Source organism: Microcaecilia unicolor, chromosome 2 (genome assembly GCF_901765095.1).
Source record: "Microcaecilia unicolor chromosome 2, aMicUni1.1, whole genome shotgun sequence".
Lineage (NCBI taxonomy): Eukaryota > Metazoa > Chordata > Amphibia > Gymnophiona > Siphonopidae > Microcaecilia > Microcaecilia unicolor.
Window position 1 is genome coordinate 424,196,234 of NC_044032.1, and position 16,163 is coordinate 424,212,396.

Consider the following 16,163-nt stretch of genomic DNA (forward strand, 5'->3'; position numbering starts at 1 on the left):
CCCAATAGTACACACGTGTGATTGTCTACACATGCATAACGGTTCACGCATACACGCTATCCAGAAAAGTGTGTGCACTTTTTCAAAGAGTATGTACTCTTTTCAAAGGCTGTGCACTGTTTAGGTTAAGATTTATTCATACTTGATATACTGCCAGTCACAAACGTGTCTCAATGGTTTATAAACAATGTATCATATAAAACAAAAGAATTCCATTTTTTAAACAGAATAGACCTATTCACACACATCAAGAGAACTGTCACATCACATCGTATCCATCCCCCCACCACCACCGCTACCACAGCCACCACACACACACCCATCTAAGAATTTTACAGCTGTATCTGTCTGTCTCACATTGTTAAGTAGAGTCATGGTACCTGTACCTGAACCTGCTGGCCCAAAAGCACATGTAAAATACAATGGGGGTCAATATTTAGTCAGAAAACAAAGGTGACAATTGTTCCGGATCAATAGCAGCTAAGGCTCATATCATATAATATTCCCTCTGGGCATACCTATTTTTTTTAGAATGGATATTTTAAAAAATAATACCATAATGATCAGTGAAGTGGCTGAAAACCAGAGTAGATATTCTAAGATTTATCCTTTTGCTCAAATAAAATTAAATCTAAAGCATGCCCATTCTCATGTGCAGGGCCTACCATCCATTCAGTCAAACCCCATATCAGCAATAAAAGACTTTAAAAAACAATGTACATGGCACTCTAACTACATCCACATGAGTGTTAAAATCCCCCAAAATGGTGATGTTAGGATATAATACATTTAATTCAGCTATCAACTTATATATTCTTTCCTAAATTACCATGTCTATTCCCACTGTTATTGGCGAATGAAAAAAAAAAAAAATTTTTTTTTGTTTTTTCTTCTTGTTTTTCATTTAATAATATGCAATGAAATGGGATGTGTCGTGCTAATAGTTGGAAGACTTTAACTGATCATTTCCGTTTTACAACCCTTGAGGCCCAGGCATTCCAAACTCAATCCAAATTAGCCTTCAACATGGCATTCTCCTTCAGCTCAAACAAAAAACAGCTAAGTGAATGATGGATGGCAGAATCCTTTATTGACCTTGCAAATGACTCAACACGGACCGTGTTTTGGCCCTAAGGCCTGCGTCAGGAGTCAAATGGTTTCTGAAGAAATGAAAGTGCAACGTATTGCTCAGTCTGCCAAAAGACACTAAAATCCACACACTAGTAGGAATATCTGTGTGCAGAACTATACAGCGTTGAAGACGTAGGCTTTGCTCAATCTAATAGTATCTGTGGGTTCCAAGAGGCTTACTTGAAAGTCACCAAAGCAATTCTCCCGCCAAACTCAAGTGTGTGGATTTTAGTGCCTTTTGACAGAGTGAGCGATTCGTTGCACTCTCATTTCATCAGATACCATTTAACTCCTGACGCAGGCCTTAGGGCTGAAACACGGTTCGTGTCGAGCCATTTGCAAGGTCAATTTAAGAATTCTGCCATCCATCGTCCACTTTGCTGTTTTTTTGTTTAAATTCTCAGTGTCGTGCGGAGTGAATCTTCCTTGTTTTGCTTGCTGCATTTCTCTATCCTCCTTCAGCTGCCATTCGCTTTCTTAGGCTTCCTTCTCAGTCTTTTTTCACCTTTAGCCACTCTCTGCCATTTCAGGCACAAATCATTTTTTAGCACCTTCCCTAAAGAGTATAATTGAATCTTGCAGCCTTTGCATCCCTGTCACAGTGAGGCCCTTCAATGCTAGGGTTACTATGTGGGCCTTTTCTGCTTTCCCTTTCAGCAAGAAGACTAGTCCAAAAAAATACAGCCACTTGTAGTGAGTATTTTCCCCCTCACAGCCTTTTCATAACCTCTTTAAACCCCCCCCCCCCCTTTTAGAAAGCTGCACTAGCAGCTGCCGTGCGGTAATGCCAATACAGCCCATTCACTTGTTGGCATTACCATACCGGCAGCCGCTAGCATGGCTTTGTAAAAGAGGGGGGTTTAAATTCCTTCTTTCTACAGAGGTTTATTGGGACAAAGTCAGCAAATGTTTCTATCTTTTCTCCTTCCCAGACCATGTGGTTTACTTGCCTTGCCACCTGCAGAAACTTCTTGTCCTGATATCAGAGGAAGAAAACCACTGAGGCTCTGGGGCTATGGTTATCTCTAGACCCCGGTGCCAAAGTGTCAGCTCAGTTTCCATCAGTGGAGCTTCCTCCTTGATCCCTGCTCTTTGCACTTACTTTGTATATAATTTATGCATTATCTTAAACACGGTTGGCTTCAAAAGTAGCTTTGAGAATTTCCATGATCCGTAGGTTGCTGTACTTTGACTGGTTCTTGAACTCCTTGACATTTTGGAGGGCATCCTCTTGGAATTTTGCCACCTCAGCAAGCCATTGCTGTGGTGCTGCAGTTCTCCATGTTTCTCTATTTTGCCTTCTGCTTTTTCCATCCTATGCCCGATCTCATTGATTTCAACCTGCAGCTCTTCCAGGCCAGTCCTGGATCTTACTTTTCATACTTCCCATTTCAGCTTCTAGCTCAGGAACCATTGCCACAATTCAGTATATCCCAGCATCTGATCAGTTTCTTGCCCATGAAGATAGCATTCCAAAGTAATAAGAAAAGTTTTTTGCCTTAGGATTTAATGTTCACCATACATCTGCCAATTTAAAGTGATCCAGTAAATTCTTTAATTTTTGATGACAGGTTTTCACATGCTTATCTCTGCCTGGTATATTATTCAAATCAGAATCCATGGTAGTGTTACAATCCTCTCCCTCTTTCAGCACGCTTGCCAGGCAGTCAGGTGTGTTCAATTCCCTCACCATTTTTGTCTCTGATATTTCAGCTGAATCTGCTCCCGAGTAGGCAAACATTCTTGTGCTTTCCTCTCTTCACTATTCAAAGAGTTTTATATCAACCAGTGACCAACTTTACTGAGCTGTTAATTAGGGATCATACTCCAGCTCACTCTCCAGGAGGCCATTCAGCTCAATGATGTTACTTTATCCAGTAGACTGTGATTTTTTAAAAATGCAAGCCACCATAGGCCAAAAATCTAGATATTCAGTGGCATTATCTGGATATATTTATGTTTATATTTATTAAAAACTTGATTGCAGAAAGCACTTAGGACAGCTTTTTTGCTCTACTAAGTCATCTGGATAGTTATCTAGGGGTACTTTTACAAAGCCGTGGTAAAAAAAAATGGCCTGTGGTAGTGTGGGTGCATCTTTAATGCACGTGCTGGGCCATTTTTTACTGTGGCTGGGAAAAATGCAATTTTTAATGAGCTGGGAAATGGTTCTGCATTAATATTAAAACTAGCACGTGCCTATTTACGTCCTGAGCCCTTCCTGCCACCCACTGACCTAGCGGTAAGGGCTCACACTCTACCCATGCGGTAACCATGCAGCGCGCAACAACGTAGGAGCACTGCAGGGGACACCCCCTGTGTTAGAAAATTATTTTCCACCGTGAGATTTGGCGTGCACCAAACTCAGAATTCCTGCCAGGCACACCTGCTACCATGGCAGTAGTGCCGATTGGGCACGCGCTACCTGTGTGTTAGCCCTTCCACGCCTTTGTAATTAGGAATGCTACATATCGCTACTAACTGGATGACTTCCAGCTCTGCCTAAGCTCTACTCCTTGTCTGCCCTGGCATTCGCCACATAATTATATATAATCCCAGAGGAAGAAAGAGATCAAATATACAGTCTTTCAAAAAACTATTTCTGCAATAAAAGCTAATACTTCCTATATCAAACAAATGTTCGATAGAGTACAAAAAACACTCAAGGGAAAAAAGCCTCAGAACCCTTCCTCCACTTCTGTATTTCAGAAGAAGCAATGGTGGGTAAGATAACTTCACAGGCATTAAAAAAAACCTTCAGATTAATTCTGTTAAAGCTCTAAGTGAACTACCTTTTGTAGATCCAAATAAAAATATGACATAAACATAAAATTTCAAACTTAACTTAAAGCTGTTTTCATTCTTAACTCACACCGACTGTGGCCAAACTTTCACCCATATAGCTGTGTCAAAGTGCAATGCCTGTGTCAACTTAAACAGCATTTGCCTTCTATAAAGAGAAAGGGAAATGGGACTTAATATACCATCTGTCTGAGGTGTTTGCAACTACATTCAAAGCGGTTTACATATATTCAGGTACTTATTTTGTACCAGGGGCAATGGAGGGTTAAGTGACTTGCCCAGAGTCACAAGGAGCTGCAGTGGGAATTGAACTCAGTTCCCCAGGATCAAAGTCCACTCATAAACATCATTGGACCCATATAATGCCATAAGAACATAATAGCCATACTGGTTCAGACCAACGATCCATCTAGCCCAGTATTCTGCTTCCAACAGTGGCCAATCCAGGTCACAAACACCTGGCAAAAACCCAATAGTAGCCAAATAGTGGCTTCTCCCATGACTATCTCAATAGCAGAGTATGAACTTTTCCTCTGTCCAAACCTTTTTTAAACCTAGATACACTTACCACTGTTACCACTTCCTCCAGCAATGAGTTCCAGAGCTTAACAATTCTTTGAGTAAAACAAATATTTCCTCCTATTTTTTAAGTATTTCCAAGTAATTTCATTGAGTGTCCTCTGGTCTTTGTACTTTTTAAAAGAGTGAAAAATCGATTCACTTTAAACCATTCTACACCACTCAGGATTTTTCAGACCTCTATCATATCCTCCTTTAACCATCTCATTTCCAAGTTGAAGAGTCCTACCTTCTTTAGACTTTTCTCATATGGGAGGAGTTCCTTCCCCTTTATCATTTGGTCACTCTTCTTTGAACCTTTTCTAATTCCATTGTATCTTTTTTTGAGACACAGCGACCAGAATTGAACACCATAGAGCAACTGTGACAGAACAGTGTGTTTTAAGCCTCTAAAATTGACTTTATTAAATCTTGAAGTGCATTTCTCTAGTTTGGCCAGCAGGTGGTGTAAGTTTTATATTAAAGCTGTTATAGAAAAGTGAATACCCTCTTTTAGTTTCACTCAGTGAAGAAGTGAATCTATACTTCTGTTTAAAACTTGTTGATTGGACTCTGATTGGCCTGGAGTTTGAAATTACCAAGCAGTTGCTGGCTGTTGCTTCAGTTTCAGCCCGGTAGGAGAGAAAGCCAGCTCTTTGCTAAAGCCCTGTAAAAAGCAGTTGTGTTTGATAACTGATGAACAGCTATATGTCCTGATTTCTCCAGGAATTTTTTAGGAAGTAAACAAATATTTAGTTAGTACTATAATTGGTCCATATTTCAGTTACCTGTTATTGTTTGCTGATTGCATATTTGTTTTGTTCATTGTTCAAGTGTGATAATAAACCTGTTTAGTTTGTTCACTCTACCTGTCTAGACTGATAAAGAATCCTGGTGGTTTGTGTGTTAGATCTGTGAGTGATTTCTGGGAACTGGGGGACCACTGGGAGTGTGGCCCCAGTAACCTAGAAATTATTGGGGATAATTTGAGAACAGGAGACTCGCCCAGAGGCGGTTGTGACCCAGTCAGTGGGAGGAGGATGCTAGTGTAAAACACAAGCGGCAAGTGCAGGCTGACCTGAGCTGTGCTGGGGATAGACCCTCTAAGAGGGGGGATAGACCCTCTAAGTGGCCGTGGGAAAAACCCCAGGCGGGTGGCTAGGCATTTCGTGACAGCGATACAGAGACATTATGATATTCTTGATCTTATTTACCATCCCTTTCCTAATAATTCCTAGCATTGTGTTTGCTTTATTGGTCGCCACTGCACACTGGGCAAAAGGTTTCAGCATATTGTCTACAATGATACCTAGATCTTTTTCTTGGGTGCTAACTCCTAAGGTGAACCCTAGCATCAGGTACCTATGATTCAAATTATTCTTTCCAATGTGCATCACTTTGCATTTTTCCACATTAAATTTCATCTGCCCCGGGGGGGCATGGCAATATGGCAGCATGAACTCTGCTAGCAGAATGACGACTTCCCTACGAGGAAAGGCTAAAGCGGCTAGGGCTCTTCAGCTTAGAGAAAAGGCAGCTGAGAGGAGATATGATAGAGGTCTATAAAATAATGAGTGGAGTTGAACAGGTAGATGTGAAGCGTCTGTTTATGCTTTCCAAAAATATTAGGACTAGGGAGCACACGATGAAGCTACAATGTAGTAAATTTAAAACAAATCAGAGAACATTTTTCTTCACTCAACATGTAATTAAACTCTGGAATTCGTTGCCAGAGAATGTGGTAAAGGCGGTTAGCTTAGTGGAGTTTAAAAAATGTTTGGACAGCTTCTTAAAGGAAAAGTCCATAGACCATTATTAAATGAACTTGGGGAAAATCCACTATTTCTGGGATAAGCAGTATAGAATGTTTTGTACTTTTTTGGGATCTTGCTAGGTATTTGTGACCTGGATTGGCCACTGTTGGAAACAGGATGCTGGGCTTGATGGACCGTTGGTCTCTCCCAGTATGGCAATACTTATGTACTTATGACTTTGTCTGCTGTCTTTACCTGTTTTTCCTCAGTGACATTATGCCTCATATGAAGAGGAAGGGGGCTGTCAGGACGGCACCCCTAACCGTGAGAACCATCTCGTTGCTGTAGCAAAGAATTCACCAGTACGCAGTGCAGAACCCCATTGGGAGCAGGAGAGCTCTCATCAACTGGGTCAGATCTTTCACTCTTACCCCCCCCCCCCCCCCCCCGGGTCCTCAAACCTCCACCATGGCCTGCAGGTGAACCCACAATCACTGATGCCTCTCAAGCAGAAGTAACACGAGAGCTGGCCTCAGGACAGGGGGAGACTATTGAGCGAGTCAGTGGTGCATCTGAGATCTATCAGAGTGGTCTTGTGGTTCCAAAGCAGTGACTTTGGAGAGCATATGGGATGCTCTCCAGAAGTTGAATGGAACTGTCGAGAAGTCTGCAGGGGATGTTTCTGCTCTTGTGAGTAAAATAGACAATCATTTCATTAGACACCACTAAGAAGAAGTTTTCTGCACAGACTTCAACTCTCAAGGAAGAAATCATGGGACTGTGAAACTTGACTACGACCATTGTGAAAGATAAATTGTTAATGCATAAAAGAATTGAGGCCATAGAGAGCTTTAAAAGAAGATTAAATTTGCATAGTCTTAACTTTCCTAGATCTCTTGGGACCTCTGCTATAAAGGTCTTCAAAAGGTACCTGGTGGAAATTTTGAGGGTTTTTTTTCAGCAGCTTTGCCTCCTTTAAATAAAGCTTATTATATATTTCCCAAAAAAACAACTCAAGAAGTAAGTTCTGAACCTTTGGATGTCTCTGCAAATTTCTGAGGATTCAGTATTGAGGCTTTATTTTCAGAATGCCCAAACATTTCTTTAGAAAAATGATTTGGATGCATCCAATGTGACAACAAACTCAGGAGAGAAGGAAAGCGTTTTTGACAGGATACATTGTCATGGGTGCATCATTTCTTTTGGCTCATCCTTAAAAATGCCTTGTTAAATATTTGGGGGTTAAATACTGTATGTCTATTATGATCCAGAGCAGGTACATGCCTGTTTAGATTTAATGAAGATCGTAAAAGGTTCTATTCAACCTAGTTTAGATTTGAGACTTGAAAGAGAATGGGGTTTTTTTGTGTTCATGGTATTGTCGTTAATATAAATTTAATTTGTTTCATATTTTGTCTCTTAATCTGCATCTGTGTTTCTGTGCCAAGTGTTTAACTTGTGATATTATTGGAAAATTTTATAAATACATAGTTTAAAAAATTCAGCTGCCATTTGGATGCCAAGGCGGACAGAGGAAATATTCAGCAACACTATCTGGTTAGTGTCACTTAATATCCCTCTCACCAGCAGATATCCGGTTGGGATCCACTCCTACCCAGATAAGAACCTCCGAGTATTGACCCTGCTGATTGTACAGTGTCACTTGTTGCATCTGTAGATGCCACGAAGCACATAAATGTAAAGGGGGCATGCTATGAGAGTCAGAGAAAATATATAGGCATTGTCATTTTACGGTGGGAATATATTTACATCTGTAGAAAATCACAAGGGAAATATACATACAGTATATTTTAAAAATGTCCTATCCATATTTACACCTGCTCTGAGACACAAGAGTCAGCGACCTGCTTGTATGGACCTGTAGTCTCTACCACAATGGCATATAACACCAGGTCAAAAACAAAACAAAGGTGATATTTCACTTGACTCCTTGTATGCATGTAATCTTGTCAAATCCAGCACTTAGATTTTTATAAGTGGCAGCACACTGGTATTTACTTGTTAGATAACTTGCTTTCCACAAGTAAAAGTCCTGCATATGTTTTGAATGTGTATTTTTGCAAAATAGCTGTTGCTGCTGGATATGTCAGCAGATGCATGTGTATTTACTGGCATCTTTATATGTATTTTACAAAAGGCTCCTCATTCAGCAGAGTCTTTGTAAAACATTTGAGGAATAGTGAGCATCCCAACTTGGATGTCTTAATTCCTACTTAAACATCCAATGCAAAATGGAGTTTCACATCTTCATGGCTCTGAAGGGCCTATTCAAGCCCACCCCCTATCATCTCCTTTACCCTTAATATACCTGCAAGATAATTGAAGCACTTGCAAAGTGAGTGCAGCTCATTAAATCCGTGGTTATCTGAAACATAATTATGTTATATTAAACAAAAGAACATTTTTCATCTGGATGTAATGATAGATGATACGTAAGTGAGCCAAGGGAAGAAAAAAATGTAGCAATTAATTTTGCCACTGCTAACTTTCATTTGAGAAAAGAAAAATTGTTTTACAGTATTCGTAGCTCTTCAAGTTAAAAAAAAAAAAACAGAAGAAGAAATTCAGTAAACAGGCAATTCAAATGACACATGGTGTATAATTGAATGTGGAAAAAAAAGAGCCTTGTCAAAAGATGCTTTTGGGTCATGCTATGCCGCGGAAAAGTGTAAGTGTGCTGGAGGAAAAAGGAGGAGTGTGGTGTTTTGTGGAGGTAAAGACGGCAGAGGAAAAAATTGCTCTACGCTGTAGCAGCAAATGACCAGGTGCAACTGTGCTGTAGAGAAATCATTTAGACAAGAGACATTTTCCACAATATAATCACCCCCTTGTTTTCAAAGACAGTATTTAGGGCATTTTTCTTTTCTTTTTAAAGCAGCAACCTCTCAGAGATTTTAAACACTGTCTTAGAACCACTGACCCTACTGTGGGTCTATTGCTGAAGCCGTGAGGTAGCATTACCTGCTAGTCAGAACTGCAGTACTGTTTGTGAGTACCTACAGAATTAGGTGGGACAAGCGCCCATGAGAAGTAATTAAAGGTATGCCTTGGGCACTGGAGAAAGACTTCATTCTCCTTTTCTGCCATTATATTTTATATTTCCATCAATTCCAGCCGGAATAAAGTGCTGAGTGGTCACCCCGAGAAGTTCTGTATTTAGACTGCTGTTCTGTAGTGTTTCAACAAATGATCTGGAGGAGGGATGTGCAGTGATGTTACTAGTTCTATAGATAGCATTAAATGATACCATGGCAGCAAGATTCCAAGGAAGCACCTGGCAACTACATGATTCTATGTATTTGGCACCTTTGGTAAATAAGTGTGCAGTGGCAGCTGAGATTCATGGTAGACACATATATTGTCATAAAATTGAAGTACACAGATAGGCATAAGCGCTTCTCATTGAAAAGGGCAACAGTACTTAATAAAAAATATTGGAACTTATTGATATTACTAGCCGTTAAGCCCGTAACAACGGGCTAGTTTTTTGTTTTCCTATGGCCTCCCCCCATCCACCAACCCTGCTCTCTCCCCTGCCCTCCCCCCAGCATCTGTTTCCCTCAGTTCTGCCCCCTCCTTCCCTCCCTGCTCCGATTTCCACGCCCATGTCCAAGCCCTCCTCCCTATTGGGCTGTACTGCTGGTGGAGGCGGGGCTTGGACTTCTACACTGTCAGCGTTCCGACTCTACTGCGCATTTGCAGGTGAGTCAGTCACTTGCCGTTTGTGTGTTTGATAATGGGAATGAGTGTGCAAAGCCAAGTGCATAAATCACAGGTCAAAGAATATATTTCCTGAATATAGGAGCTCTGTCCAGGGAAAAAGGCTTGGTCAAACAATTACTTCAATCATCTCAGTCTTTTCTGGCTAACAAATCCTCTCTGTATAGAACAGGGATAGAATGTGCCTGTGGTGCATCCTCTACTCTGTAGTCCTTCCAAAGCTAGATGGCTGTTCCATACCCTCTGGCTGACCAGCAGAAGCCATGCCTGGAATTTGGCACTCACACAAAAATGGATCATCACAGTCACCAAGTCTTTTCCAAACACTACATCCAGGTCCCCTTCTGGACTTTTTTTGCCTTTCCCCAGGGCAAGCCCCTATGGGAAGGCAAAAATGTCCCAGTCCTTCTTAGATCACTAGGGTCTTAGTCAGTTTATACCAGTGTCCAAAAAAAACCCCCCAAAACCTGTGGCAACAATCCCTCTAGATAGCTTGGTTCAAAAAAGGTTTCCAATCAATCACGTCAAATGAAAGGAAAAGGACAATATAGTTTATTTAATTTTTTTATACCGCCAACACTATCTAGTAGAACTGAGCGATGTACATTCAAAAATTAAAAATTTAGAAGGTAGAAGAAGAACTACAATATGTGATAGTGCACAAAAAAATAGAAAACATCCAAACCGTATTTACAGAAAAAGAAAAGGAACGAAAAATTACATCAATAGATAACTAAAATCACAGGAAAACTGTTGCCCAAATGGAAAGCCCTCACCTGTATCCCTGGTCAGTGCCAAATTCCTGCCCAAAAAGCCACATTTTAAATTCTTTCAAAGACGGGATACCACAAAGAGTCAAAGGCAGATTATTCCAGGTGGCGGGGGCCAAGAAATAGAAAGCCAGACGTCTTGTACATTCCAATCTTGCTCATTTTGGACCAGGGAGAATCAGGCGATAATCATTAATAGACTAGAGAACCCATACCCGAGTATAGGGACAGCTAATTAATCTGAGTAGCCCATTTTAAATGCTTTGAAAGTAAGAAATGCAATTTTACAGGGCTGCTCAGAGACTGGGCCGGGCCCAAGGCAAGGCCACCCACGCCCCGATGTCACCGCTGCCACTCCCCCCTCTGTCCGCCACCGGGCCGGGCCCCCTCTATTGAAATCACAGCACCTATCACTTCCATGTGAAAGCGCTGCAGGCTGCAGCAGATCGCCTCCCTTCGGGCCTCCTTCCCTCCCTTTGTCCCACCCTCACAGAAGTTACGTCAGACGAGGGCGGGACACAGAGAGGGTAGGAGGCCCGAAGGGAGGCGATCTGCTGTTGCCTGCAGTACTTTCACACAGAGGTAAGAGGCGCTGTGATTTCAATGCAAGGGGCCCAGCCTGGTGGCAGACGGTCGATGACGGAGGGCGGGTGGGACTGCGGCACCAGGCCACCCTTGTAGGCCCGGCCCGAGGAACCTTGTCCCCTCTGCCCCCCCCCCCCCCCCCCTCTCGGCAGCCCTGCAATTTTATAAATGACTCCTTGCATAATAGGCAACTAATGATTCTTTCTAAACAGTGGAGTAACGTGATCTGATTTCTTCGCATGAGATAATCTAATTGTAACATTCTGTACAGTCTGCAACTTTTTAAGATAAAGAATGTGTAAGGCCAGCATAGACAATATTGCAATAGTCCAACTTAGTTATGAGAAGAGAGAGAATAAGGCCATGAAATGTACTATTGTCAAAAAATATCCTACTGAACATAATTGATGCAGAATGAAAACAAGTAACCTTGTATAACTTAGAGTCATGTATTGTGCGATATAACTGGGTATCCGCTAATATTCAGTGCATCGCCAGCTAAGTTTGGTGGCCAAATTCAGCCACTGAATTAGCAGGCCTATCTTTGGCCGATTTCAACTTAACCAGCTAGTGTTGAATATTGGCTTGGCCGGTTAAGTTGAAACCAGCCAAAAAATACCCAGACATTCAATGCCGGTCACTGGAAACAGCCTGGCATTGAATATCCAGGCTCAGCGCTGACCAGAAGTCAGCCTGGCTAATTCCCGTCCTGTGGTCGGAATATTGTGCTCTTTCTGAATAACTCACAAGGTACGGATAGCCAGAAGGATGTTAGGCTGCATACAGAGAGGTATATAACCAGCAGAAGAAAGGAACTGGCTGATATTGAAAGCAATTTAAGCAGGCAGGAGAGACTGCTGACCACTGAAATCACCTGAGGCCGCCCAACTGCTGATATTCGGTGGAATTTAACTGGGCAGTGCTGCTGAATATCGGTTCTGACTATCCAGTTTTAAAAAATGGGCATGTCAAGAGGGTACAGGGGGCAGTGTTGGTGAGGAGCCAGCAGTTATGCAGGTGCTAGCATTATTCATTGCTGGTACCCACATTGCTAAGTAGGCAAAATTTGGAAATCTCAAAGCTGTTCTAATTCAGCCCACTTAGCTTTGCGGGTGATGGCACTGACTATCGGTCAGCACCTGCATAATATTTTTTTTTACTTTATTTCTTATTAGTCACAAGCATTCCCAGACTGAGTTCAGCACAACTTACATTAAGAGATCAAGTAAATTGTTACATTTTAGACTAGACACATTTCAAGAAGAAAAACATTGTTATATTTTAGGGTCATAATGGTTGTAGTTGGAGGGTATTGGGGTGCTGTACGCATTATCCCTCATTCCCGAACACATATTTTCTGAATAGACAAGTCTTCAACTGTTTATGGAAAATTCTATGCTCTAATATTGATCTTATTGTCACTGGTATATCGTTCCACCATTTTGCTGATAGGATAAGGTTATTGAGTGTTGTCAGCAAGCACCTCTCCGTGCTGTCCGCTCTCGACCCGCACCTCTCCGTGCTGTCTGTCTTCACCCACACAATTGGGGCTAATCCACCTCCTAAGAGGAACTGCTTCTGCTCACTTGCAAAAAGTAATTATTCACAGTACCAAATTTATCCTGCAGAGTACTTTATTCCACCGCGGTACCAGTGGGAAAAACAGTATGTTCACTGTACCACAGCTGTTGGTCTCCGTGCACTTTGCTTCACTTTTCCAACACACCAAACAAACAACAGTTCAGTCTTAGAATTAGCTAAAGACTTGGGGAAACCTGTGGTTCAGTCTATTCCTCCGCTCCTCTCTGCTACTGCCTAGGAGTTAGAGGCATTTTCACCACCCTCATTTGCCAGACACCAACACTCTGACAACCTCCCACAAATGTTCAGACTGACCTCCTTCAGGTAATTAATTCCCACAGTTCCATGAAGCCAGACCGCATCTAGGCATTGTCACTTAGCAGCCCCAAATCTCTGGCTTCTCTCTCTCTCTGCAGTCTCTTCCTTTTCCACCTCTCTTTGTCCTGAGCAAAAGAACTCCATTTGCTCCTCACCAACCTCTTTCCTTTCGCTTTCCTCTCCTAGTTCAATCTCCTCCCACTCCATGGAGTCTTCCCCCACCCTCTCTCCCAGGTGCTGCTCCTCCCCCTGATTATCCTCCATCTCCCAATCACCCCCTGACTCTACTACCTGCTGGGAGTTGTGGTACTGTTTCTCTTGTTCCCTCCTCCCTTGCAAGTGTTGCTGGGCTCTGTAGTTCTCTTCCCTTTTCATCAGTCTCCTACTCCCTTTTCCCCTCTGAGGGTTTTTCTCCTTTCCTCGCTTACTGTTACTATCAGCTCTTCTCTGCCTTCCTTCTACCTCCTCCTTACAGTGTACTGTCTTAAATCTTTTGTTGATGGCACTACTAGGTCCAGAAGATTTCCTTTCATTCTTCTTCGTCTCTTTTCAGGTAGTATTATCAATGGTCTAGATATTCTGGCATTTTGCCACATAGTGGAAGCTTACTGAAACAATCCTGTAGGAAACTGGAAAGGGAAATTGGACTTGATATATCACGTTTCTGTGGGTTTTCCAACTACATTCAAAGTGGTTTACACGGTATGTACAGGCACTTATTTGTACCTGGGGCAACGGAGGGTTAATTGACTTGCCCAGAGTCTCAAGGAGCTGCAGTGGTAATTGAACCCAGTTCACCAAGATCAAAGTCTGCTGCACTAATCACTAGGCTACTCCTCCACTCCTTAGAAAAAGAGCATATGGCAGGAAACCCAGAGTAAAACAGCTACAGAGGACTGGAGAAGAATGGTAAATATACACAAATTTCAAAATAAAGTAGACCAGATATAAAAAAAAAAAAGAACAAAACAACTTATCAGAGTCCAGAAGAATTAATAGGACCAACAATCACACTACCCACTGCAAACTGTTTACAGCAACCCTTTAAGGACAAAATCAATGTCCTGATGTCCACCCTGGGTTTCTACATGGAGAGGAATGGAATTAACTGCTTCTCCTATGCAGATGACATAACACTGTATTTTCCCTTTCATAAAGACAACGATGATGTTAACACACTGGTCAACCACAGTCTGACACTGGTTGACAAATGGACATCATGTCTGTTTCTTAAACTTAGTAATCACAGCACCTACCATGGATGTGTCAAACATACAACCACACTTCAATGGAATACCACTGAAAATTGAAAAAGAACTGAAAATACTAGGGATAACGATTGACGGATGCCTAAACTTTGATAATGTCAGCAAATGATTTAAAAAGCCTTCAGTGTACTCAAAAAGTTCAGGAGAATAGATCATTGCTTCAGCCAAGACAATTTTAGACTATTGGTACAATCTCTCATTCTTGCACAAATCGATTATTGTAACGTACTATATGTAGGCTGTGCAACATCAATTAGAAAAAAAGATACAGACAGTACAGAATGTTGCAGCTAGACGGATCTTTTCTAAATCAAAATACCAGAGAGTACCTCCTTTGTATATCACATTACATTGGCTACTGTTTGAAGCAAGAGGGAGTTTTTAACTCTGCACCATGATACACTCAATTCTACATGGCAAAATACCAGAATATCTAAACCATTGGATAATACTTGTATTTTCAACTCCCATGATCCCCCTCCCACCCTGATGCAACCCCCTCCTTCCCTCTCTCTCTGACAGTCACATCTCCCCTCAGAATAGCCCCCCCCCCCCTGGGCTTATCTATGTGCCCTGGTACTCCAGAGGGGGGCAGGAGCGAAGCCCACTTGCTCCTGCCCCTTGCAACTGCCAGTAAAAAGTGGCTCCTGCCCCATCTCCCCCACTGCAACACCAGGGTGCAATGGTAGGTCTAGAGGGCGTATTTAGATCGGGAGGGGAGTTGGGGGGCAGGTTTAGAAGGCCTTGATCCAAAAAGGAAAATGATGTTTTCTAAAGGCATATAACAAGAAGCAGTACTAAAATGTTCATATTTTTATTTATTTTTTATATATTTATTATAATTTTGTGCATTTATCTACCATATATGACATATGTTTGCGCTTTTAGCTCTGCTTTAGGAAGCCTTTATGCTGGGAAGGCGATTTAGAAATATTTTAAAGACTTTTTTCTTACATGTGTTAAGTGCCTATGGTCTGCCCGGATAAACTAGGATTGTCCCACACTTTGAAGGGTGTAATTAAAGATACTGAATCATGCTGGGGCAATGAAGAGAAATAGAAAGCCAAAATTAGTACAAACTGAAACAAGCTGAATTTCTTGATTGAATGTAAAGAAGTGAAATGAGGAAATAGCGTATTCCCTGAGGGGAATGTACTTTCTCACATTTGAGTTTGTGTGAAATGATAGATTGTTCCCTAATGTGGATTTCTGAAGAATTAAGCACAAGAAGAAATAGCTTTAGGGGATTAAGAGGAAGGCTGATAGGCTACAGTTCTTGGCTGGCTTCCTGTATCGGTTACTGTCACATACTGGAACTATTAACCTTTTCTTTGGTTAAAACAATAAGGAAAATGGTATCTCCAGATTAAAATGCAACCATAAGAAGCAAAAGCTAGAGGGACAGGTGGCAAGTGGCATGCAGAAAGTTGCTGGTTCAAAACCCAGATCTGCTAGCAGAGTAGAAGAGCCAAGGAGTGCTTTTACTAAAGTGAGCTAAGGTTTTTGCACATGCTGTGCTTTAGCAACAAGCATTAATGTGTGGTAAGTTCAAAAGCTTTGTGGTAACTGTTGAGGGTGGTCCCAGCATGCCCTCTGCAGTTACTGCACTGAAAAGTTCTTTAATGTAGGTTAAGCCTATTCACATAAGACTATGC

General features: G+C 41.7%; 1 protein-coding gene and 1 long non-coding RNA gene across 2 annotated transcripts in view; one reads left to right on the forward strand and one right to left on the reverse strand.

Moving 5' to 3' along the window:
- Positions 1-16,163, forward strand: part of BANK1 (B cell scaffold protein with ankyrin repeats 1) — a 561,218-nt gene that overhangs the window by 462,924 nt on the left and 82,131 nt on the right. The window lies entirely within an intron of this gene.
- On the reverse strand, positions 475-14,782 carry LOC115461145. The gene is made up of 3 exons (XR_003940668.1): positions 14,699-14,782; positions 13,463-13,465; positions 475-486 (listed from the first exon to the last, which is right to left on the reverse strand). It is a non-coding gene; the product is annotated as an uncharacterized LOC115461145 (long non-coding RNA).